A 23,784-nucleotide genomic window follows, 5' to 3' on the forward strand; every position below is an offset into this window, starting at 1 on the left:
AGCTCGTGTTCTATACTCTGAGCAGAGTGCTTTGTTCTTCCTTACTTGCAGTCTTAGGGGTGGTCATAGCTCCGAGGCCACTGTCCTGCTGTAGCAGAAGCTTTTGAGATGTCAGAGCAGAGAGGACTTTTACGATGGGAGGAGGCAGTTCAGCACCCTGCGCTTGGCTGTCACCCCAAAAGACCTGGATCATCACAAGGTCTACCCAGGGGTTTGCTCTGTCTCCCTCCTGCAGGACTTTCTGGGATTCAACAATGGAATTATTGTCTGTTGATGAAGGCTTAGTTGAGGGTTGCTCATCTCTGTGCCTGGAAGCCCCCCTCATGCACAGCGCTGTAGGTCAGCCGTGGAAAAACATTTCTCATGACACTCCACAGGGAGCAAGCCAAAGAAAGTATTTTTGGCACTGGTGACAGCATTTGCCCGAGGCTCTGTCTGCGTGCTGCTAGTAATGTCCATGGCTGTGTTTCCTTTCTAAACGTATTGGAATTTAGCTGGGTGGTGATTGCGGTCCTGTTTATACCACGTTGCCCTGATGTGCTGTGTATGGAGCCTTCCCCTCATCCCCCTCGAGTAGTCACCTGCTGGTCCTTGGTGGCCAGGGGACTGGAGCGTGAAGGGGGCACATCCACGTGCCAGCTGGGAAGCAAGTGCTCTGCAGCAGTGCTCCCTTCTCACCTCTCGGTTGCGAGCTTTAAACACTAGAATGATTGCTGCTACAACTACCGAGTGAGGGAGAGGTGACCTGTGTCAAAGCTCTGTGGAGAAGGCCAAAAAGAGAAGAATGTTGAAGTGGTTCAAGGCTGGATGTAAGGGTTTGCATTCAGAGATGCTGGTCCTGCCTTCGTTATTGGGTGATGCTAGGCAAAGTCCCTTCACCTCTCGGGGCCTCTGTCTTCATGCATATAAACCCATTAATTTCACTGAAGTGATGCAATGCCTGAAAGTCCGTGAGTTGGCTTTTCAAATGCTCTGGGATCCTCTGCTGGATGGCAGTGTAGGCAGTGGAGCAGATCTAGTTTGCTTATCCCTGCCAGTCCAAAAGGGAAGGTAAAAAAGAGTGATGCTGGTAACCTGCAGCTGAATCCCAGCTGCTCTGCCCTTGCCAGTGAAGCACTGCAGTGTGTGCTCCTTCATCTTCATCCATCTCCCCGAGCACCTCTACGGGAGGAAAAGCCATCTGAGGGTGTTGGTGGGTTGTCCATTAGTCGTGGCAGTAGCTTTGAGCCAGGAGGCTCTCCTGAGGGCTGCTAGCTTTCAAAAACCTCCTCTTAGCTCGTGAGTGTGGCGTAAAACTACCTGCCATGCCAGCGAACAAGTGATAACCTGATCTGCTTGGGACCCCGTGGCTTGGGGTCAGCCCCTTGCTGAGCTGCTCCTGCTGTTCCTCCCCCAGTGCGTTGCTGCTCCTGCGCTTACACGACAGTCTCTGCAGATATGTTGTTTATTAAATGATCTGCTTGGTTTGTGTCTCCCCATGGCTGCAGGCGCTGTCGCAGGCTGCAGAAGCAGGAGGAGAATGAGAGGGATTCTTTTCTCAAGCAGTGTGCAATGGACCCCACGCTCCAAGAACGCCTTGCCCTTCTCTCCCGTGCCTTCCAGAACCAGAGGGCAAAGGTGCGAGAAGACTCTATGCTTTTCTCCAGTGATATTTTTGCCATTGAGCCGGTGGTAAGTGATAGCTGAGAACCTCTCTTCCTCCTCCTCCTCCTCCCTGAATGAGGTCACTTGGCAGATACCCGCATCAGCGTCTTGATGTGCCGAGAGGGAAGACATGAGGTTTCTAGTGAGGCTGGGAGAGGTTGTTGCAAAAAGCGTTTCTAAACAGTGAGCTCCTGGCAGGCGGCGAGAGCCTGCCTAAAGCTGAGCTCTGCTGCAAGGGCTATAAATTAAGGGCACTTCATAAGTGTCCTTACAGTGTTCAGGGGTACTGATTATTATATATAAGGGCAGGCCTTACACGTAGCGTATGGGGATTAACCATGGGCATTAGTTCACCTGTTGAAGAATGAAAAGGTCCTCTATGGAAAGGAGGCCAAGTTCAGCCCGTTTAATCACGGAAAGACCAATCCCTTCATATAATCTGGATTTATACCATGTGTGACTCTCCCTCCCAGCATCGTCTGTGAGCCTGCACGCAAGGCTGGCAGCTTTAAATGAACTTTTTGAGTTTCACTGCAGACTTGGAGAAAACTTTTGGCTTTTGTGTTTGCGCAATCAAAACCTCATGTCCTTCAATGAAACAGAGCCCTGACTCTGAGTATTTGCATGGTCTGAGATGAAGAATGCCTGCTGCCTGAGCAATGCAAAATCCCTTCTCATCCTGTTGCAAACGCTAGAATAATCCAAGCCTCTTCTTTCTTTTATAGTAGGTGAAACTATTTTTTTTTTTAAGGAAGGGGATCTTGTTCTCTTCTCGGTTACTCCTGTAGCCCGAATGAGGCTGAGAGCCCCCCATGTGAGCACAGCTGCAGTTTCACACCACTGCAGCTGAGAGCAGCATGATGGGACCAAGAGCCTGTGTCAGAGCAGCAGGGGTATTGCAGAGAGCAGGAGCCGATCGCCTGAGGTGTGCCAGCTGGTTTTGGAGCATGTCCCAGGGCTCCTGCTTCATTACAACTGGGCTAGGTCTCCATAACGAGCTTAACCTGCTCTTGGGCTCCTGAAGTGCATTAGGGTGAGGTCCAGCAGCCTGGCTGCCCCCTGAGTCCTGGTGCTCCGTGTAGCGCTGTACGGACCCAGAGTGTAGCCTGGCGTCACGCCTTGAGTGGAAACCTTTCCTGAATGGCTGTGTTGATGTTACAGTTTGCTTAGGACTGGGTGTAAGTGGGATACTACAGGAGTCGTTCCCCTCCTGGCTGGTTCAGCATTATCAGTCTTTAGATTTCCATTAATTCCATGATTTATGGAACAATGGGTTTCACATTCATAGTTTTGCTGATGTCTGTCTTCCCCCCTGGCGTACGGGTGTCTTCACATCAAATGTTAGTCTTTTTTCCTATCAAATGTAAAATCTAAAAATCCACTGCTGCTGACTTCCACAACCTTCTCCCCGGTGAGAGTCCCGTAACTTGTAGCGTGGACAGAGACCCTTCTTGCAGCGCCGTGTAAATCTGCTGGAGGGGCCCCACCAGAGCTGGGACCTTGCTGCCTCAGACCTTCTGGCCAAAAGTGGCGGCTGCTCTTCCCACCTATCACCTGTGGTGCCTGGGAGCACCCTATAGAAAGAATCAAACCCTTGGAACAAGTGGCTGGAGGTTAGGAGGCCGCTGGAGGGACGATAGCCTTGGAAAGGCTCTCTGGGCAGGGTGGCTTTGCAGGGTTTGTGCAGCAGCTTTGCTGTGTAAGCGGGCCGTTAGCTGCCAGGGGTTGCTCTCAGTGGAAGCTGCAGCAGGCTATTTCGGCCTGTATAAGGTTAACTTGCTGATGAAAATAATAAGAGAAAAGAGGAGGAGCGGTTTTGCAGTCAGCCTGTGACCATGAACGTTTTGAGCAGCCGTCCAAGCCTGTGGGAAACAAGCTGTTCTGTAACTCTGACTTCCTGAGTGCGTCTCAAAGTTGATTTATTTTTGCAAAGACGCATGGTATGTCAGCAGAGGCATCTGTGGTAGAAGCCCAGGTGGCTCTCAAAGGACAAAGTCCTTGCTTTTTGCTGCACCTTCCCCACCACAGCTTAGCTGTAAGTCACAGTACAGACACGTGGGAGCTGACTCCTTGGAAATGGAAACCAGAGGAAAGGGAGGAAAAGGATTTGTAATCATTGCTCTTACCTTGACAAGTCATCACTGTCTTGTCATTGCCTGGTAGCGACTCCTCAGTGCCACGTGTCAGCTCTGAGCCGATGGAGGTGGTCTTCAAGATGTGCAGGTTACGCAAGTGCTACTGCTGTTGGTGCAGAGGTTGGGCCAGGAGATAACAGCGATATTTGTTCCTGCAAACGTCCACCTCAGCTGAGGTGCCCGGCTGGTCCCCATCCAAATGAGAGGGGACTGCAGAGCACTTTGGTTTTTGGCAGAAGGCGCCATCTCCAGTGGGAGCTATGGTCCATCCCTCCGCTCGCTGTGGGTTCGGTTATTTGTGGGAAGGGGCAGATACTGGCTTTGGCGTTGCCTTTTCCCTGAGTGCCCTGAACTAACAGGATGCACTTTGGGGAGTCACTTCAGTACTTGTGTTGCCAGCTCTGCCTTTGGGGGTTTTGGTGTGCTTTGAGCAGTGATTTCCTTTCCATGGATCACCTTCTCCCTCCACCAAACAAAGCAGGCCGACAGTTGGTGGTGCCCCACTTTCCAAGACCAGCTTTTTCCTTTTCAGGCTGGTGGAGGTCGAGGAGATTCACATTATTTAGGGGCTGAGGGAGGGGAAATAGGATCTGCATCTATTTATGGTTGGTCTCCTTATTGAGGTCACTTCTGTAGCGGTGAGTCATGGTGTGCCGTCCCCTCGGGTATCACGTTGGCATATGCTGTAGCAAAGCCAGGGCACAACAGCAGGAGTTTTTGTGCTGGATCATCATACATCCACCGTCTGTATTTTATGCCACCTGCCAGCTGCAGCCTGCCTGAGGCTGACATTAAGCCAGCAGTGTTGCAATATCGCGTTCACAGCACTGCATAGTTGCATTTCTGTCCTGGCAAGCATCCACGGTAGTTTTCCATGATCTGACTCAACTGCCATCTTACGGAGAATATGCTAGCCGCGGCAGACCGCTGGCTCCTGCCGTGTCCTAGGGCTGGTACGCCTGTGTAGCAGTAGCCCGCAAGGGTGAGTAGTGAAGTGTATCCTTCTAACCAGCAATTCTTTCTTCCCCATGGGGTAGCAGGAATGTGAGGAACCTTTCCAACAGCCTATTTTCATTTCCCAGGAGAAATAGGTCACAATATTTTCCAGTTTTATGGTCTGACATACAGCAGTAATGAAGGGAGAAATGACAAAGGTTTCCAAAAACGGTCATGTCCTTCACAATTTTTTTTTAGCCACAGAATAGTAGAATAATGTGTAACTGATGATTTCTTCTTGCCCTCTCCCTTTGAGTCAAACAGTCTGGCGTGCAGCTTCACTGACAATACAGGGAAGCTGATTGTGGACGTACTGCCTGAAGTTTCTGTCCAAATACGTTGAATCCTGGAGAATGGTGATTTCATGCCAGAAGCTCAAGAGGTTTGAGTCTATTAACTGCTGGTGCAGGTTTTCTTGGGAGGGAGGATATGAGTGCAAGGCTCCATCAATAATGCTGCGTTAGGATTGTTGCAGAGAGCTGTGCGGGTGCATATGAATGGATGGGTTGTGTTGCTCGTCCGTAGGCTTGTTTCCTCTGATGCCTTAGAGCAGTCTCATCTGACTGTGCCTTGGGATCCAGCAGCACCCTGGATGTAGGGAGATATGTCCCTTACCAGGATCTTATTGCACCACTGACTGGCTTCCTGGAGCATGGCAGGACATCTGGTGAGTTATACAGCGTACAGAGAGATGCCAGCAACACTGCAGCAATCACCGTGGTCTCGGTGGTGTGGGGCAAATCATCCCGCTGGGGCCTCGGCCGCTGGGAATAACACCTGCTGGGACCCATCGCCCCTCCCTCGCTGTTTGAAGATTTACGCTTGCAGGGTTCTCCCAGGTTCTTGCTGAAGCTGGATTTTGGTGCAGCGGAAGTTCACCATTTTGGTGTTCGGTTTGGGTTATATTTATATATATTGGGTTATGTAACTAAGAATGGAAAAATCCATTTGACTTGCTAAATCTCTTCTGATCTGAGAAAACGTGTTCACATGGCTGTAGTGACACAGGGATATAAGGGAAGGTTTGGAGGGAAACCGTATCTTTTCTTTAGGTCATCTGGCACTTCTGAAGAGATCCTTGATATGCTGAAGCCAGCCAGTTTACGTCCTTTATTATAGCCCTAATTAAAAAAAAAAAAAAAAAAAGGCAAGCCTTTACCGGGTGCTAGTAAAGGTAAGGGACTTAATTTTTTTCACAGCTGCTTCCAAAGTCTTACACATTTTGTAAGTGTTGTTTGCTCCTTGCTCATCACTGATGCTCTAAATAAAGGCTTACAGGGCTGTGGTTGAAAACAAGAAATGTAACGTTTGAAGATAAATGGTTTGTTGTCTCCTGTCTTAGGAGGGAGATGTCTGGCCAAATTCTTCAGTTGAAATTTTCGTGATCTTCAAACCCCGAGAAGCCAGAGTGTATCAACAGTCTGCTGCGACATCTCAGGTACAGCTCCTTTCTCCTCCTCCTGCTACCCACAGCAAAGGCGAGGCACAAATACTCTTCCAGCCCAGTTGGTTCCCACGGAATTCCTAGGAAGAGCCGGTGGTCAGCAGGGCAGTGCCAGCACCTTCCCGCTGTCCCTGTGGCTCCCAGCTGGTCTGTGCAGAGCCAGGGCTTAGCGCGCGTGGCTCCGACCGCTGATCCCAGAGCAGCCAAGCAGCGAGCTTTCATACCATGCATTCGTTGTGCTGCAAGGTGTTTGTAAAGGCAGAAAGGTACACAGCAGAAGAGCTTTGGTGGACGAGCACTAAGCCCCTGTAGACCTCCAGGATGAGCCTTTATTACGTGGATGCACCATCGGGCTCCTGAGGCGGTAGGAGCTGAGTGAATCGTGCTCCCTGCCCCTGGGTCACCTCCCACTCTCCAGGCGCTGCCAGACCGTAGGTGGCTGAGCCCTGCTGAGCGCAGGGTGTCTGTGAACGTGCCACACGTGTGCTGCTGTCCCTGCGTGGGAATCGTCACCTCGTGGCTCAAGTCTCTGCTTCCTCTGGGTCGCGTGTTACAGGGCTCGCTGCCCTCAGCAGGGTGAGCACCCTCCCCAGAAGTCAGAGTGCGAGCAGCCTGCTAGACAAGCTTTATGCTCCTCCCGGCTGACAGAAGTGCTGTCAGGTCTTTTTCTAGGATCGGTTATCACTGACCCACCGAGTTATGCTGCCTTTGCCCTTACAGAGGTGATGGCCTTGCTGTGCTGGCACGGGGCAGGGAATGCTTGCAGCAAGCTCCGTGGTTCAGGTTACCTTGTCCTTCCTCTCCGTCCGTGTGGTGCTGCTTGAGGTGGTTTTCAAGAGTGGGAGGCCCCTGTCAGATTTCCATCCAGGGAACGCTCTGGTTTTCCCCATCTAAGAGGAAGGAGGTGCGAGGCCCGTGGTCCCCAGCAGCCAGGCTCCCGTTCTGGAGGGTGCTGAGATCACTAACCCAGCTGCTTCGAGCCATTCCTTACTGCTCCAAGCTGACAGATACAAAGGCCATGAAACAGCTTTTTATTGATACGGTAATTGTGCAGGGTTTACTTGGCAAATGCCACCTACAGTAATTAACGAGGGCTCGTGTTAACAAACCGCCTTCCTGGCCGCCAGCTGCAGTTGTTAGAGCTGTGGAAGGAAAGGATTGATTTAAAAAGTTGCTCCCAAGGGAATCCTGGCTCAGCGTTGTGCTCCTGGCCCTGGGATTTTTGTTGTGGTGGTGGGGCTGTCCATCACTTTGCTGCAGGGATCTCCAGGGGTTGTGCCTGGAGAGCTTTTGTTGTTGTTGTGGCAGAGAAATAGGAAAATTACTTACATGCAACCTGGGAGTTACAGGAAACAGAGCTGGGCAAGCGATCGGTGTTTAGAAAGAGGAGCCTGCTCTGAAAAAACCCTCGTGGTCCCTCAGGAGATCTGAACTCTTCCATGGGCCCCTTGGGAGAGGACCTCAAGGAGGTCACCTACCCCCCATCCCTCACAAAACAGAGCTGAGCCGCTGTATCGTCAGGGTGGAGACTGTCCCAGGGTGCAAAAAGAGTTTAAAGAAGAAACCAGTGATCTTTAACTAGGGAGTCATTAATTTTGCTTCTTGACGACTCTGAGCAGTGTGACTGCCTTCCTCGTGCATTTGCATGCCAGTCACAGATCCCTTTGGAGGACGATTTGCAGACAGCGTGTGCCCCTTGCAGGGAATATTTAGAAGCTTTGCCCTAGTGCAGCACTGTGAAATTGCAGTTGGATCTCGAGCCCCATGGGGAAGTGGCTGGCCTCCATGTGTTTTTTTGCAGTTGCCTCCATAAATCGCTTAGCCGAACGCTTCTGGACCAGGTGATTTACAGAACTCATCAGCACTGTGCAACTTGCAAAGCCAGCAGTTAAGAAGTGGTTTGAAATTTGTTTTGTTTAAGCTCAAAATGAACTTTCTTAGTTATTCATGCAAATAAAGCCATGGCTCGTGAGTGCTGGAAGGAAGCACGTGGTGGGGGGGCTCATTCACCTAAAATTCTTTTTTTGTTGTTTTTTTCTGGATATGGAAATGCACTGGGTTACATCTGATTTCTTCCAAAACCCATTTCTAAGCTGCTTTTGCAGGGAGAAGCAAAATCCTCAGTGCTGATCCCTCCTTCACCTTGCCGTGTCCTACATCGTGTAAAACTGGATCTCTGTGTTGATGTGGTTGGTTGAGAATCACGTTCAAAACCAACCTCAAAACCTGGGGACGTTCCGTGGGCAAAAAAATGAGTGCCAGAAAGCAGCAGAAGTTAGGGACTTGGGAAACAGTTCTGTGCTGTTGGGCCACCCACACCCCTGTTTCTTTGAATGCCGAGTTGTAATCCCTCCATGATGTGCCAAGGTGTTAACCCGACTGAGATCCGAATTCTCACTCCACAGAACCAGGTGTGGCTTTGGGACTGAGGACAAGGAGGCTGCGGCCCCTCCATGCCCTGGTCCATGTGCTCTGGGACATGCTGTGGTGGGAGCATCACACGGTCCCAGCCTGGGGCACCCAGGCCTTGGCCAGCGGCTGGGTGCTCCTGGAAGCCCCAGCTGCTGGCGAGGAGCGGGACATACTCTCTTTTTTCTTTCTTTTTCTCTCGGCTGTCCTGAACGGTCTGTATTTTAGTCTGCTCGTCCTCCTTTCAGGAGAGCACTCTCTGAGGTTCACCTGGAAGGAGAGAGCGTAAAACTCCCAGGGTTTCCTAAAGTTCCAGCATCAATGTAGGGGCAGAAGAAAGGATAGCTTCCGCAGACCTTCCAGGAGAGGCTGAGGGCCTGCTGCAGAAGGGAAAGAATGGCCACTGATTTTTTTTGATGATAGTGGCCGTGGGACATGCCTCACCCATGATTATGGGCAAAACTTGTCCCTCGGAAATCTTTGTCATTTCCTAAGAGCCTTGATGGTTTAGAACATCAAGTTTTTAATGAAAATTAGGCCACATGTGATGCAAGATGGAAAAACCTTCTGAACAGCAAGTGTTACCGAAATCTCGGAATGAAGAACTTATCGACACCAATGTGATGCAGATAAGCAGACACTTCTTTATTGCCGGCCGGGTGCGTGAGCGAGTCCTCTCACGGTCAACGCACACCAGGTCCCAAAATCAGATTCCATATATAGAACTTATTCATACATATTCATTAAATATTCATACATAATCATAACATTTCCCGTAAATCATTTACATACTCTCGTCCTATATCCGATTATGCGCAGCAAAGCTTAGAAAGGTCTAGAAATGGGTCTGGGGTACGATTTGGGTAGGTGGTGTGTGAGTCGGTGGTCGCGTTCTCCCCCTGCCGGAATTACCTTTTACTAAAGTTCATGGTTTCTTGGCAGGTAACCACAAGCTGTTCCAGTCGACTCTCCCCAGTTCCCATTAATCTCATATTCTGACATTTCAATGCACCTCTGCGTACAGAAGACTGGTTAAATACAATGGAACCTTCCAACCCTAGAGTTATTACAATAGTTCCAGGCCCTTCTTCTAGCCTTGGTACAAGACGTACAAAAGATTCCATAACGTCTCTTATTGCGTAGATGCAAGTTTCCTATAATTTTTTCCTTAACCTTCTACATTTCAATTCTATTAAATGATTTTATAAAATCAATTAATTAATCAAATAGAATCAATCGATTTTAACTTATTAACTAATCGGTAACACAAGCACCCAGTACTGCCTCTTTTCGGGTGTCTGTGCAATAGAAGTACACAGCCCTCTGATGCGTGCCTGAGCTGTGAAGTGTAACTCATCTCTGCTGTCAGCTGGGCTTTGGCTGGATCCACTGAAAAACCACTGAATTCAGCAAAAGCTCCCTAGCTCTTCCTTTCTGGCTTTGGACGTGATCAAACATCCCCGTGCCACGGTTGCAAGCCCAAAGTCAGCGATCACTGAAAAGGCTGTTCCAGGAGGGTTTTTTCCGAGTTGTGGTCTAGTCACACGTGGGCTGCTCTTTGCAATAAGAAGTTGGTTTGGACATTCTGGAATGACTAAGCAGCAGACTTTTATAAAAAAAGGAATCAACTTTCAGTCCCTAAGCTTTAGTTAATGGTGGGTGTCACACAAAAGGAGCTCAAAGGATAGAGGAATAGTTTTGCACAAAAGCCACAGTGACGGTTGTGTACAACTTCTGGGGCTATCTTCTGCTCCTTGTGCTACTCGCTTTCCGTACAAGAGTAGAATGGGATGGCAGTGTTACCGAAATCTTGGAATGAAGAACTTATCGACACCAATGTGATGTAGATAAGCAGACATTTCTTTATGGACGGCCGGGTGCGTGAGTGAGTCCCCTCACGATCGACACACACCATGGTTCAAAATCATACACCTTATATAGAACTCATTCATACATATTCATTAAATATTCATGCATAATCATAAGATTTCCCATAAATCATTAACATACTCTCCTCCCATATCCGATTCTGCGCAATAAAGGTTAGAAAGGTCCGGAAATGGGTCTGGGGTACGATTTGGGTAGGTGGTATGTGAGTCGGTGGTCTCGATCTCCCCCTGCCAGAATTACCTGCCACTTAAGGTAACTGTTTCTTGGCCGGCAACTATGGGTTGCTTCACTCGACTCTTCCCAGTTCACATAAATTCTCATTTTGACATTTTAGTACATCCTCCTAGGTTACATATGAACAATCATCTCAAATCTTAAGTCTGTTATCTAAGTTCTAAACATTCCTACTAGGTGATTCTGACCGATTCCTCCGGCCTTGGTACGGGGCTGTACAGAGGATTTTTTATAGCCGCTTTTTACTATAACTATAAGTTTCATTAAAATATATTTTCTTATCCTCTTATATTTCTATTACATGATTGATTTTATAAAATCAAATAATCAATCAAATAAAGTCAATCAATCTTAACTTATTAGCAAATCTATAACATTTCCCCATCCTCTTATATTTCTATTACATGATTGATTTTATAAAATCAAATAATCAATCAAATAAAGTCAATCAATCTTAACTTATTAGCAAATCTATAACAGCAGGGTGACCTAAGCCAAAATCTGAGCTAGAATTCAGGCACTTTAGGCTGCTCCAGTGGTTCAAGAAAGGCTTCAGACTGAAAGATCCTGCACTATGCCATCTTAGCAGACTTAAGGAAGAAAATCAGCATCCTGGAGTTCAGCTGTAAGCCTTGTGGTCTCAGTTGCCTTTGCAGCAAGGGATATGTGTGTTAGCAGTACACTTAGAGCTTATCTGGTTTCAGTAGCGAGGAGGCTGGTTTTCCGTAACTGCTCAGTATGCTTCAGGTGGGGCGTCTTTACAAAGCTGAGCTCTTGGTTTGATGGTGGGAACAGGTGAGTGCTGCTCTCTGGAAACCGTAAAGCCCCGTCTTAACAAGGCGCTGCTGCAGGCGGTGAGCCCTGGAGCACCCCGGTACAGAGCCCTACGTTAGGCGCAGGTGGTGGCTGAGATGCTCTGCCTGCTTGAGGCAGCGCTCGGGTGCGCGTGTCGCTGTCAGCAGGCTGCTGGGGTATCGCTGTCAGCAGGCTGCTCTGCCTTGCTTGGGCTCATACTTCTCAGCTCCTGTGCGGTCGTCTCCGATTGCAGCGATACAGACAGCAGATTTTTCTCTCCGGCTCTGTTTTGTGAGCTTTGTGCCTTCTCTGAATGGATTTCAAAGCTCATTTAAGTGCATGGGAAGGAATTCAGAAATCATGTTTTATACGCAGCATCACTTTCTCAGGGTGCAAACTGATTGCTAAGTTACAAACCAGCCCAAGGGCTCCGTCAGAAGTTAGAAACCAGCCGCAAAGTTGATCTGCTGAGGGAAGAGAAGGGTCCCGTATCTTCTCGCGGAGCATCTAGTGCTGGTGCCACCCAGCCCGGAGTCAGGGACTGGCTCTGAGGCTGCCTGGAAAATCCAGGCGAACCGAAGGAATTCTGTACTGACATGGCAACCTCTCCCCAGGCCGTGAGACCAGGCTGCCCCTGCGCATCAAAGGGAGCGGCACAGGGCCCCAGCTGCGCTTCAGCTTTGACCAGCTGGACATCGGGAAGGTTTTTGTTGCATCAGCCCCCAGCTACGAGGTGAGCAGTGGGGTTTGCTGGGGTTGGGGTGGATCCTGATGGCCCCTGGGGCAGCAGTGAGCTTTGTGCACCTGCTGGATTTCTGGCAACACAGGCAGTTACGTGCACGCATTATTTGATGTAAGTTAAATGTGGGAGTTTTTGCAGAATCTGGATAGTTTTGATGGGGTCTGAAAGGTGTGTATGTTGTCCACAAAGCCCCGATCCCTGCGTTTTGGCAACCTCCCTTTGAGACCAGCTGGGAGGCTTCATGCAGAAAATCCAGCCCTTGACACATGAAAGCAACACCGGGTCAAAAAGGTCAGGGTCCAGAGGCTTTTGTTTCAGCCCTAGAATCACTGCACCCTGGTACCCTGGCGGTTAAAAAGCAGCTGGAACAAACGTGTTGTGTTCCGACTCGAGTCCGTTGCAAACACCTTTCAGTGAAGCGCAACTTGCTGGATCCTGGCGCCGGAGGGAAGCCGGGCAGCCTCCCCGCGCAGAGCTGCCCGCGCAGGCACCGGGAGCGCTGTCCCTGCTGAGCAGCCTCCTGCCACCCTTCAGACCTGGTGCCCCTCTGGCTCTATGAACAGAGCAGGGCAGTTCTGGAAATGAAGCAAAGGAGCTTTCTGGGTATTTGCCTCCCCCGCCGATGGTGGCAAGTTTTCTCAAAAAAAAAACAACCAAAAAAAACCCCCAAGATACAGCAACTGGAGGCGGTAGAAAATGAGGCAGTACATCGTGCCAGACACTTTCAAAAGCTTGACTGTTGCAGGGAAGGACACGTTAAGGTGTTTTCTTGCCAAAATATTGTGCACTGTATGTATGCATTTTTTAATGCTGATTCTTTATTGATCCTATATATATCAATGTGTTGGTTTCATTACTGGAGAAAATGTGAATAAGTAGATGATACTCCAAGTGCTGTATTAAGTAGCCAGACTGGAGGTAAACTTCAGTGTGGGATCCCTAAGTGCAATTTGTAATGAAGGTGTAAAACATATGAGTAGTTTCCAAGTTCCCAGTGCAGAAATTGAATACAGGAATGTTTTCAACAGCAGCTGCAAAATTAAAAAAATAAGGGCTGTACCTCTGCTTCTGTCTCAGTTTTTCTGACAGGTTTTGCGAGGACAAAAGTTAGGGAAAATAACTGCCAAGCAGGTAGATAAGTCCACAGAAATGGCCGGATTTCACCTGCAGCCTTCGGAAACTGTAGAGCTTTGCTTTGGGTAGGTTTGGTGACCACCAGTGTGCTGATACTCACAGGCAGGTGTGGGCATTTCTTGCTGAATCTCAGCAAATGCTGCAGGATTGTGTAGCTTGTTGGAACAGTAAATAATGGTAAATTAGTAGATGATGGCTGTGAATATTTATGAAAGAGATTCTTTAGAACAGGTGGAGCTGCTATGCCCCTCCCTCTCATCCTTTCTTGACATGTCTGGTTGAGCAAAGACAAAGAGACTCTCAGATCAAAGAAAAGAATAAAATGCGCCTCACTGACGTACCCTAGCAGAGTCGGGGAGTGCTGCTGAAGCTGGTTATGGGGCTGTCCCGAGGTATTTTCTACATCCAGTAAACTTGCTGGCTGTAACGGGAGCTGAATGCGTTTTGCCCTTGGCAGGACTGGGCTCATCTGGAGCAGGAGCAGTTAGGTGACGATTCGCTAGTAATGCTGCGACCGCCCTTTGCTGCTCTTTGGGGCAGGTCTGCATCGCCTTGGTGATGCTGAGCACATCCTCAGCCCTGCAAGTCCAAGCGGACTGCTCTGTGTCAGTGGAATAAACCCAGAGTGACTCTGTTTATGTGAAGTTATCACGGGGTTTTTTTGCATGCAAAAACCCAAAGGCAGAAACTGTCCTGTTGTGTTTTCTTTGGCTTCAGCCAAGCAGCAGCACGCAGCATCTTCTGCCTTTTGTAGAAGTTTAATTAGAAAACAAATCAGCCTTCTGTAAGGAAAGAAGATTCCTCATGTATTTCCATTTTGCTTTCTTGCTGCTGCAGGTGATCCTGTTTAACAAAGGAGTCATTGATGCCCCCTCCAAGTTGGTCCTTCCAGCGACCGCTCTGGGCTCCTGCTTCTCCTTTCTCCCCCAGGAGGGCATCGTTTTACCAGATGTCCTCCAAGTCATCCAGATCTCCTTCAGTTCCACCGCCCTGGGGCAGTTCACAGAAGGATTCTGGTTCAGTGTGGATGGGTCCCCTGAGCCCGTGACCTTGACCGTCAGGTGAGGAGGGTTACAGGAGCCTGGGGGGTGCCTCCACAGTAGTTCCCACTGCAGACTCCTCTCCTCGAGATGGCATCTGCCTCCTTGCTTTCTGTCTTGCCTTTGTTCCAAGGACCCCTGTCCAGCCCTTATCTCTCATTCTCCAGCCCCACAACTCAAGCTGTTTGTTTCAAATGCTTTTGAGATGCCCACCCACCGGGGCAAGCCGAGCCTCCCTCTTCAGGGGGGTTGTGCACTGGATTGAGTTCTCCAGGGAGGGAAAAACTCCCAGTTCTTTTGAGTGGAGGTGAGCTGGCTGGTGGGACACGGGGCTGCAGGGGAAGGAACAGCGGTGGGAGTGCAGGTGGTTCCTCTCCTACCTTGTGCTCCTTCCTGTTCTGCGAGGACCCCGATCTCCCTTCAGAAGCACTATTGGAAGATGTGGCTGTTGCCATAAAGACTGCCCTCTTCCCCCGTTCTCTTGCAAGCTGCGCTGTTACCGGCTGTAGCGCACAGGGCTCTGGGCTGGCTGCTTGGCCGAGCCCTCTGGGCAGTCCTTCAGGTCTGACTTCCTTGAGCACAGCTCCTGTGTGCTCAGCAGAAACGGCAGTTATTTCCCCCCTCGCTGCAAGGCTCACCCTTGGCAGTTTCCCAGTGTGAGACCCAGTTGTGGCTGGTTTGGAGGCAGTTTTCTATCGTCTTTTGGCAAGTGCTATTACGGAAAGCATGTCTGCTCCCTTTGCTCCATCCAGAGTAGGATGCTGGGGCTTGGCAGGTTAAGTCTGATTACGTGAGGTCCTTGGAGAGGGAACCTCATTGCCAGAAGGGATTTGCTACCTAACTTGTTCTCAGGAACTGACTCAGCTCCAGGAATTGAGAATTAGCATGGGATTGAAACTCCTGAAAGTCAGATTTTGAGTGCTTTTTGATCGTGCAGTCAGAAGATGCCCAAACCATAGGTGATCACTCTTTACTTGGAAACAGACCTGACGAGGTCCTGAACGCTTGTTCTTTTGCTCTTTAGAAAGGGATGCTGGAACTGGGACACCACGGGTGAGTGCAGGTCCCTCCTGCGGGAGGCTGGGGTCTGTTCATGTGTACGAGAGACCCGGTGGCAGTCCTGTGAATAAAACTAGGAGGCACGGGTCACTGTGCTCCTTGATCTGTATTTGTTTTTTTCAGCAAGAGGCAGAGCTGGCATTGATTGGCATCAACCATGAAATGAATGAATGTTGTGCAGCTTCAAGTGCTGATTTCAGTGGATGTTGGTGAGTTTGGGAGTTTGGAACCTCTCTGAATTTAGGGATGGGCGGGCTGGTGTGGTGGCTTCGGGACACTCATGTTCGGTGGTGCAAATAGTCTTGCTGTTGGATGTGTCAGCCGGTGCACTGGTGACAAGCTGATACTTTCCTCCAAGATTCCACCATCCACTGTGTAGAACTTGTGCTGCGTTTCTCAGTAGATGTCTGGGGCTCCTGTGGATTCGTGCCTCAAAATCCTGCACGCATAATGGTAGTGTGGAATAAGGTCTGAGGAAGATGTCCATATAGGCCATGGAAAGGCCAGTTCCAGCAAGGAGATACCAAAGCAGGGAACCTGTGGCTGAGAGGGCTAGTTACAATGAACCTGCTTCTGCATGGACAGCTCTGCCCGTCACATGACAGGTCGGGAAACTGAGGCACAGAGCCATCACTTGTTCAGGGTCCTTCACTGGGCCAGCAGCAACCTGGGGGTGTACCCTGCCTGCCCTGGTGCCCTGAGCCACCTCAGCAGCTGCCACCTGCTGACCACGTTGCTTTGGCTGCCTCCTGTGCACAGGGATGCTGTGCCGAGCGCAGGGGTGACGGGTTGATTTGAAACCCGCTGTGCTGCTGAGACCAGCTTCTATCCGTCCCGGTGGTAACGAAAGCCGAACACTTTGCAGTTCTTTTTAACCAAGCCAGTTCCTCCTCTGCCTTTGTCCTTACAGGGGCTGTGTCATCGGACCGACTTTCCCTTTCCATGTACCTTCCCTCCATTCGGCGACGTCTCCTTTGGTGAGTGTGCCCTGGGCTTGGACCGCTGGTGGGGAGGTCTTTGCCTTACTGAAATGAAGCGCTTTGGGAGCGTCTGTCGCTTGTGTTCCTCCACAGCAGCCTTCAGGGTGTTAGAACCAGGGCTGCCGCTTGCTCAGGTGGTATTTTGCTGCCGTGAGATCAAACAGGACCAAAGGAATAGAAAGTCAGTATTTTCCTGGTGCCCTCAGAGCCTGCTCAGCCCCAACCTCCCAATCCTTGGCGGCAGAATGATGGTGAAAGCCCGTGTCCCAGAAGGGCCCAGGGGATGGGGCTGCAGGAGAAGGGAGTTGGAGCCACACGCTAGCCTGTGGCTGCTCAGGGTGAACGTTCCTGTTGCAAGGCGAGGACACCACTTACCCACTTGACCTTTAGTGTGAGCTGTTAATTTGTGCTGTGAGGGCTCCTCGTTATCACCGGCCCGGTAATAAGCCCAGGCAGTAGCTCGGCATTGGTTTGGGCAGTGATGTCTCCAGAGATGTGGGCTCCTTCTCCTTCCCCAGCCGAAGCACTGCTCCACTGACGGAGCCGGTGGCTGAGCACCCAGAGCATCTCCACTGAAATGCAGATTCTGATTCTCCATCTCGAGTCTCAGAGAAAAGGCTTTGTACTGAGATGATCTAAAGTTTACATGTGAAATCATTTGGGGATTGATTGAAGGGCCATGATCATTCTGTGCCCAGGATGCCTCTGTGGTTTCATGCGGTTCGTGGACTTTCTAGGAAATCTCAATACTTTCCCTGAGCCACTTCCCCCTCTCCCTGCATCACCACTCGGCCACTTCTCTGCTTCCTTTTGAATAAATAGACCCACAAGAAACGCACCGGCAGAAATGCGGTTGTGTAATAGGAGATTCATCCTACTTTAATCTGATTTCATTAACAAGGCCTTTTCAGCTGAAGGCAGCTATTGTATTTTTGCTTCTTGTCACTGTGCTGCTGGCTGCTGTCTGCATCTGGTGGCTTCGGTCCCATTTGGGGCTGTGCAGTGGGTCAGTCGGTGCATGTCCTTTCTGTGCCCCACCGCCGCCTCCCTGCCGGAGTAATTGCTGGCGGTGGGCAATGGTCACTGCTGCTGGGCACAGAGAAACTATCTGCTGTGTCTGCAGGTGGTTTTCCTCCCTGTCTTTATTCAAATAGCACTTGGTAAGCAGGGCATGGGAGGTGTCTTCTGGCAGAGCTGGTGTCCGCTCCAGACCAAGCTGCGGGCTGGTGTCCTGCCTCTGCAGAGCAGCCACCCCCTCACCCAGTGTGGTTGTACCACTGGTTTTCCGTTGTGGAAAGCAAGTGTCAGAGCTGGAGTGATGTCAGGCTTTGTGGGCAGTAATCAAAGGCAGTGTGGATGTGATGTCCCCGTGTGTTAGGTAAGGTGAGACACAGTTCCTGCTCATTTCTAAGGAAGCATCAGGTTTGCCTGCAGTGAGGTGGGCTGAGTTGTCATGTGCTCAGTCTGGTTGCCCAGAAACAGGAGATGCCTTAAGGGTCCTGCCTAGAGAAACTGCATTAGAGTGCAATGCATCATGTTGTAGTGCCCGGTCTCATCCTTTCTTTTCCTTACATGACAATGCCCTACTTTCATATATTGAAAACTGGGGGAATGTTCGTGGAGTTAATGGGGGATTTTACAGACTGAATTTTCAGAATAAATGCTCTGTCTGGGTGCACACTGATCAGTGAGAAGGAGTTGGGGCTGGTTTGGGGGCAGGTGAGAGAGCTCCTCACAGGTAGAGACAGCTCTTCAGCACCAACGGCACTGCCCATTGCCAAGGAAGCAAGCTGTGCCATCCATGGAAAAAGCAACTTCAGTCACAACTCACTCCTCCCTGAGCTTCTCCATTACCTCTCATTCACACTGAAAAGAGATAAACAACAAGCACCGGTCTATCCTAACAGGAGAGTCACACCAGGAATCACGGGATAACCGGGGACTTAACTGATATTTGTCTCACCTTCCCAGGCTTTCCTCGCACCCTGCCGTGTCGCCTCACTAACACCTCCTTGGTTCCCATGACTTTCAACCTTCGCATCCCTGGCGATGGCTCAGGACAGCGCAGCGTCACCAGTTTTGCGCAGATATCAGACAACACTTGCCCGTCCTGGAGAAAGGGAGCCCAACATCACATCAAGCCAACTGAATTCACCATAATGCCCTGCAAGGGGACCGTCCGCTCCCAAGGAGCCCTGGGGATCCAGGTATGGCACGAGCCCGGCCGTACGTGCTTCAGCAGGTGGAGCTGAAGCTTCACTGGTGCGCAGGAGGGCTGTAGTGCTGCTGGCTTTGGGCATAACGCAAGTAAGAGATCGGTGTTCGTGTTAGGTTTTTGTGAGCTGGGGTACTCTGGGGCGGAGCACCGTTTTGTTTCCAAAGTTGTAAGCCAAGGATCATGTACCCTCCGGTCAAGCACAGAAGCCACGCGTGTGTGTCTGAGCTGCTTAGAGCAATTTGATTTAAAGTGGGCCGAGGAAGGATGGGGACAGAAGGTGACTGTTAAAAGAAAGATGTCATTGCATAAAGCAGTTTGCTATTCTTCCCGGTCTTATCTTTCCTCTCGTGTGGAGCAGAATGGTTGCATCCACTGCAGCGAGGACTGGAAAAGCTCCAGCAGCCGTGAGCTGCACAGCTGCTGCTGGGCCACGTTTTGCCCTCGGCTTCCCACTGTAAAGCTGGACTCATTCTGTGAAAGTCAACAGATTTCCTCTGGATTTATGCTGTTGTAGTCGAGAGTAAAAATTGGTCCCAGTGGCAAGTAGAACATTAATTGTGCTTTAATTTAGCTTACATATGCCCTGGTATGCAAGGCGTACTTAATAAATCGGATATCGCCAGAAGAGTTTTGTTACTCGGAAAGACAGTGGTCTACACGTGGACCAGCAGGAGAACTAAGGCAAAATATCGCTCCCTTTCCTGACCGTGGGTGAGAGCCAGAGGACACCACGCGTGGCTGATGGCTTCTGGCAGTGATTAAGTATTTGACGCTCTTCTCCTCTACCAGGTCACCCTGTGTTCCAGCACGGTGAGGCAATACGAGCTGGCGCTGGTGGTGGACGTGGATGGTGTTGGCCAGGAGGTGTTGGCGCTGCCTCTCACAGCCAGGTACCGGCGCTTTCCTTGCAGCTGGCCACCTCTCCCCGCGTACCCATGCCCAGCACGCTGCCTGGCGTGGGGTGTCCTGGCTTCAGCTCCAAATGAGAAATGTTGCTTAACGAGCTAGTTCTGCCCAGCTCGCTGTGAGCACAGCCGTGCTTTGAAAGCAGCCCATGATGAGATGTGCTCAGTGCTCAGGGCCATGTCTCTGTCTTATTTTTATTTTATGTTTTTTTAAGTGAACAGTGATTATATTCACTATTGGCCTGTTGTCTGGGACTTGAGGAATAACAAATCTCCAAAGGGCTGCTCCTGCTTCTCCCTGCAAGTGGTGGGCTTGTGCTGGGTTGGCCCAGAATGCAGCATTTGTTTGGAAGGCGGCGAGCAGCCTGCTGAAAGCTGGGGTCTGGCTCAGTTAGTGAAGGCGTGTGCAAATGGGAAAGGGGCTTACGGCAGGAGTGGTGAGGGGAAACTAGTCCTTGGTGTGGCAGGTGAGCTCAGGTTTCTCTGGTTCTCTTGAGCATGAACGTTCCCAGACTTAAGCCAAAAGCTGCAGCCACGTTCAATGCCGTTGCGCCGCAGCGGGTGCCAGTTTAATGGCGAGAGGGACGCAGGTCGCTGGTGCTGTTCTCTCTCCCCGGCAGAGTCACCCACTGGGTGCCTGGGCTGCAATTTTGTAAAACGAGTGGGAATGGGAAGAGTCAGTGTGTGGGCTGGTGGGTGGAGGACCCAGGCAGCTGCAGGAGCTGGGAGCGGCTGGTCACCCAGTGCGAGAGGCAGGCGGTGCTGGTGCCCTCCATCGCGGGGGCAAGCGGCTGAGGTTTCAGGCAGGGCGAGAGCGGTACGGGAGAGGAGGGAGTTGCTTTTACTGAGATGCGGGAGTCTTGTTTTCCTTGAGCTTTGGGGAGCGCTGGTCCTCAGCGGGAAGGCTCCCGCAGAGCTCGTGCCTTGCTGGGACTGTGGGAGGGTCCTTGCCGGCCTCCTGGGGCAAGGGAGGGGCAAAGCTTGAGGAGAGAGCACTGGGGCAGGGCACTGGGCAGCCTCTGCCACGGGAGTCTGGGGCTGCCCCTCCGTTACAAGAGGCTGTTGAGTAAGAAGAAGTTAGAGGTGATCGATTGCCGTAGAGGTAGGAAATGTCTATCCGGCAGAGACAAATGCCTTGTGTCTGTTTCATGCTGTTTGGGGAGTAAACAACTTCTACATTCTCTCAGTGTCTCTAATTCCCTTTGGTCATCTCTTCACCCGGATGTGTCGTTCCTCCGCTGCACGTGCTCAGCCCTCTTCTGACATTTGGACGGTGCTTTCTGAAGTTCCCTTGCGAGTGGATGCTGACCCTTGTGAACGACAGCGATCTTCCAGGCTGCTGTGGAGTCCTTCCTCAGGCTTGGCGTCGTGTTCGCCTCCTGCCCTCAAACGTCGTTGTTGAGGGGTTTATTAGGAAAAAAACGGGGTTTGGATAAGACCTTGCTGTTTTATATTCAAGCCTAAAGTTTTGGAGAGAACGGGAAGCTACCTGAATATGAACTTCAGGAGTGGTTTGAACTCTTCAGGAAGCAGTTTTGGTTCTAGTCTTTGGGGTGCTTTCATGCAGGAGAACTTTGAGGGTTGTGAAGAGCTGCTGCAAGGAGGCCACCAGCACCGGAGTGGGTGTTTGTGGGTGCAGCAGCTTTTGGACCCTGCGAGGATGCTAATTAGGCCCATATAAATCTTGCTGCTTGTGTTGCGCCTTTCTGCTTTCTCCTAGGGATTTTTAAAAATGTGGGTGAATTGCTGTTGTGGTAATGTTAAGGAGCTTGAAGTTTCCTCAGAGGTCACTCTGAAGTTGTCTTTGATTCTGTCCCTTATAGGAGCACAAGGAGGATGCTGCTGTGTGGTACTCCAGCCCTGTGCCGTGTGGGATTATCCAGCCTCACAGCTCGGTGGAGATGCCGTTTACGCTGGAAGCCCAGGCGATAGGAAGGCAGGACACTGTGGCTAGTGTCTCAGTGTTTGGGAATGAAAGATCCCCGCTGGTGAGTGCTAGGCGAGATGCGTGCCTTTGTGTGACTCATCTTGGTGGGCATAAAGTGTTCAGGGGTTCTGCCAGGGAAAAGGAGAACGTGACAATATGTGGCTGGTGCGGACACGGAAAGAAGGGATTCATGGCATAAGTAGCAGCTAATGCCTAGAGAAGGGTGGTGTCCTCTTAGGTGGAAATCTAAGTGTCTGAGATGGTGTTTAATTACGGACGTGTGAGGCGGGATAACAAGCCCAGTCTGAAACCCAGAGCAATTCCTGGGTCTCTCGCTCTCGTGCGTTACGAGATGAGCAGCAACTGCTGCTTCATTAGAACTCTTGTTCAGGAGCTCACGGGGACATCGCTGAATGCTGCTAAAAGCAGGAGCGGTGTAAGAGACCGTGCTGAAATGATGATTTCTGTAAAGCTGGATTTAAGCTTTCCTGAAAGTCAGGTCCATCCCGCCTGAGAAATATCCATCACATCTCTTTGCCAAAAGCCCCAGCCAAAGACGCATGAGACTCCACACTGCTTGCATCTGGAGCACAGGCTTTTTTCTCTTTTTTTTTTTTTTCCCTACCAAGCTTGAAAAGGGGTGAGGCGAAGCATTCCTGGACTAAAGGCTCCTACAGGACATTTGCATTCAGGCATATACAGCAGCAACAACAAAGTGTAGGCAAGAGAATGTTGTATCTGGTGTCCTGGCTTCCACTGGCTGAAATCGAGAACAAATTTAGTTAATTAAACTTTAATTTAAAAGGATACTAACTTTTGAAGCAGCTGTTTTAAAATGTCTTGTCCTCTCTCTGAGCACGGAAGGGGATATCAGAGGATTCCCGAGAACGTGAAGCTTTCTGTAACAGAAAGGAAGGCTGACATTTTGAAAACAATTGCAGGGCTATAAACTTTTTATAAACCGAATTGAAACGATGATGCCAAATCCCCTGGATGCCACCGATCATCTCAACCCAGGCTGCTGGGGGTGTGCATGTAAACCAGTCAACAGCAAGGCCAGGCAATGCAGGCTTTGCAGGGAAGTCTCAAGTTTGACAAAACAGTTGCTTGCAAACAGAAGGCATGCTTCCCCGAAAGAGGAGGGCTTCTCCCCACTGGAATAACCAGTTGTTTAAATGTCAGCTGGATTTTGAACTACAGGTACCTTGAAAAGCTTTTACCCTTGGGCTAACAATTTATAAATTGAAAGTTGACCTTACCTTAATCTTTTCTATTTGGACGTGAGCGTGTCAATGTTTTGCGCAAAGGGCGAGCATTTCAGCTGGAGAAGCGTAGCTGTGCCTAAAGAAAGGACTAGCTGCGTTGCATTTTCTATAGGTCTGTCTTCAGGTTGCAGTGCAGTTCCAGTAGTTCCCTGGTAGCTGACGCACCCAAAGCTTTCTGGGCTGGCAGAAGAGCTGGCTGTCTTGTTACGTGTCCTGCACTGGTGGCAGATCCTACCCGTACGGCTGCAAGTCTGACCTTGGGAATGGCTGCGTGTTCCAATAGAACTTCAAAGCTCGTTCTTGCCTTAGGCTGGGGTGCCCAGTGTCGATGCCTGGTCTTTACCACCGTTACAGTTGGAACGTGGTACAGATCTTTCATCCAGGTTGTGCAGAGTCCCTCCACAGCTCTGTTGTTGGGTATTTGGTTTGCAGGTGACCGCGTGCCAGCTCCAGTCTGGCGTGTGGCATCTGCATGAAGGAGCTGGTAAATCCCAGCGCTGGCGTTACTGGTGGCAGAGCTGCCATCGCTTGTTGCTGCCTTTCCCTGTGCCATGTTGCCTGTAACGCTGTTGAATGTCATTTTCCTTGTCCCTTTTAGAACCCTGTAGATGAAGGGGTTGGGGTTTTTGAAGCCCTCTCCTTGGTGGTGAGGATGCGTGGTGTTAGTACACAGGCTGACAGAAGGCAGCTCTCCTGGGCATCCTCCAGATGTTGTTCCGCTCATCTCCAAAGGGCTCTGCCCTGCCTTTGCTGCTGCTGTCCCGCTGTCACCGGGGAGCTGAGCTGGCTGGCGAGGCGCAGCTCTTCCCTGCAGCTCCTCCTTCCCGGGAGCTTTGGGCAGCATTGCCCAGACATGCATCATCGTGCATGGCTTCAGTTCCTTATTTTGGAGGCCCCAGCCTTGGTAGGTGAGTTTTTTGGCTCTTAGTTGCACGCAGCAGTGCCCTGTCAAGGGATGAGCATTTCT

The 23,784-nt window shown here is 50.5% G+C and overlaps 1 pseudogene; it reads left to right on the top strand.

The window, feature by feature from the left end:
* The window catches only part of LOC130143368 (hydrocephalus-inducing protein homolog), a 66,608-nt pseudogene that overhangs the window by 33,303 nt on the left and 9,521 nt on the right, over positions 1-23,784 (top strand).

This window comes from Falco biarmicus, unplaced genomic scaffold (assembly GCF_023638135.1).
Source record: "Falco biarmicus isolate bFalBia1 unplaced genomic scaffold, bFalBia1.pri scaffold_27, whole genome shotgun sequence".
In the NCBI taxonomy this organism is placed as follows: domain Eukaryota; kingdom Metazoa; phylum Chordata; class Aves; order Falconiformes; family Falconidae; genus Falco; species Falco biarmicus.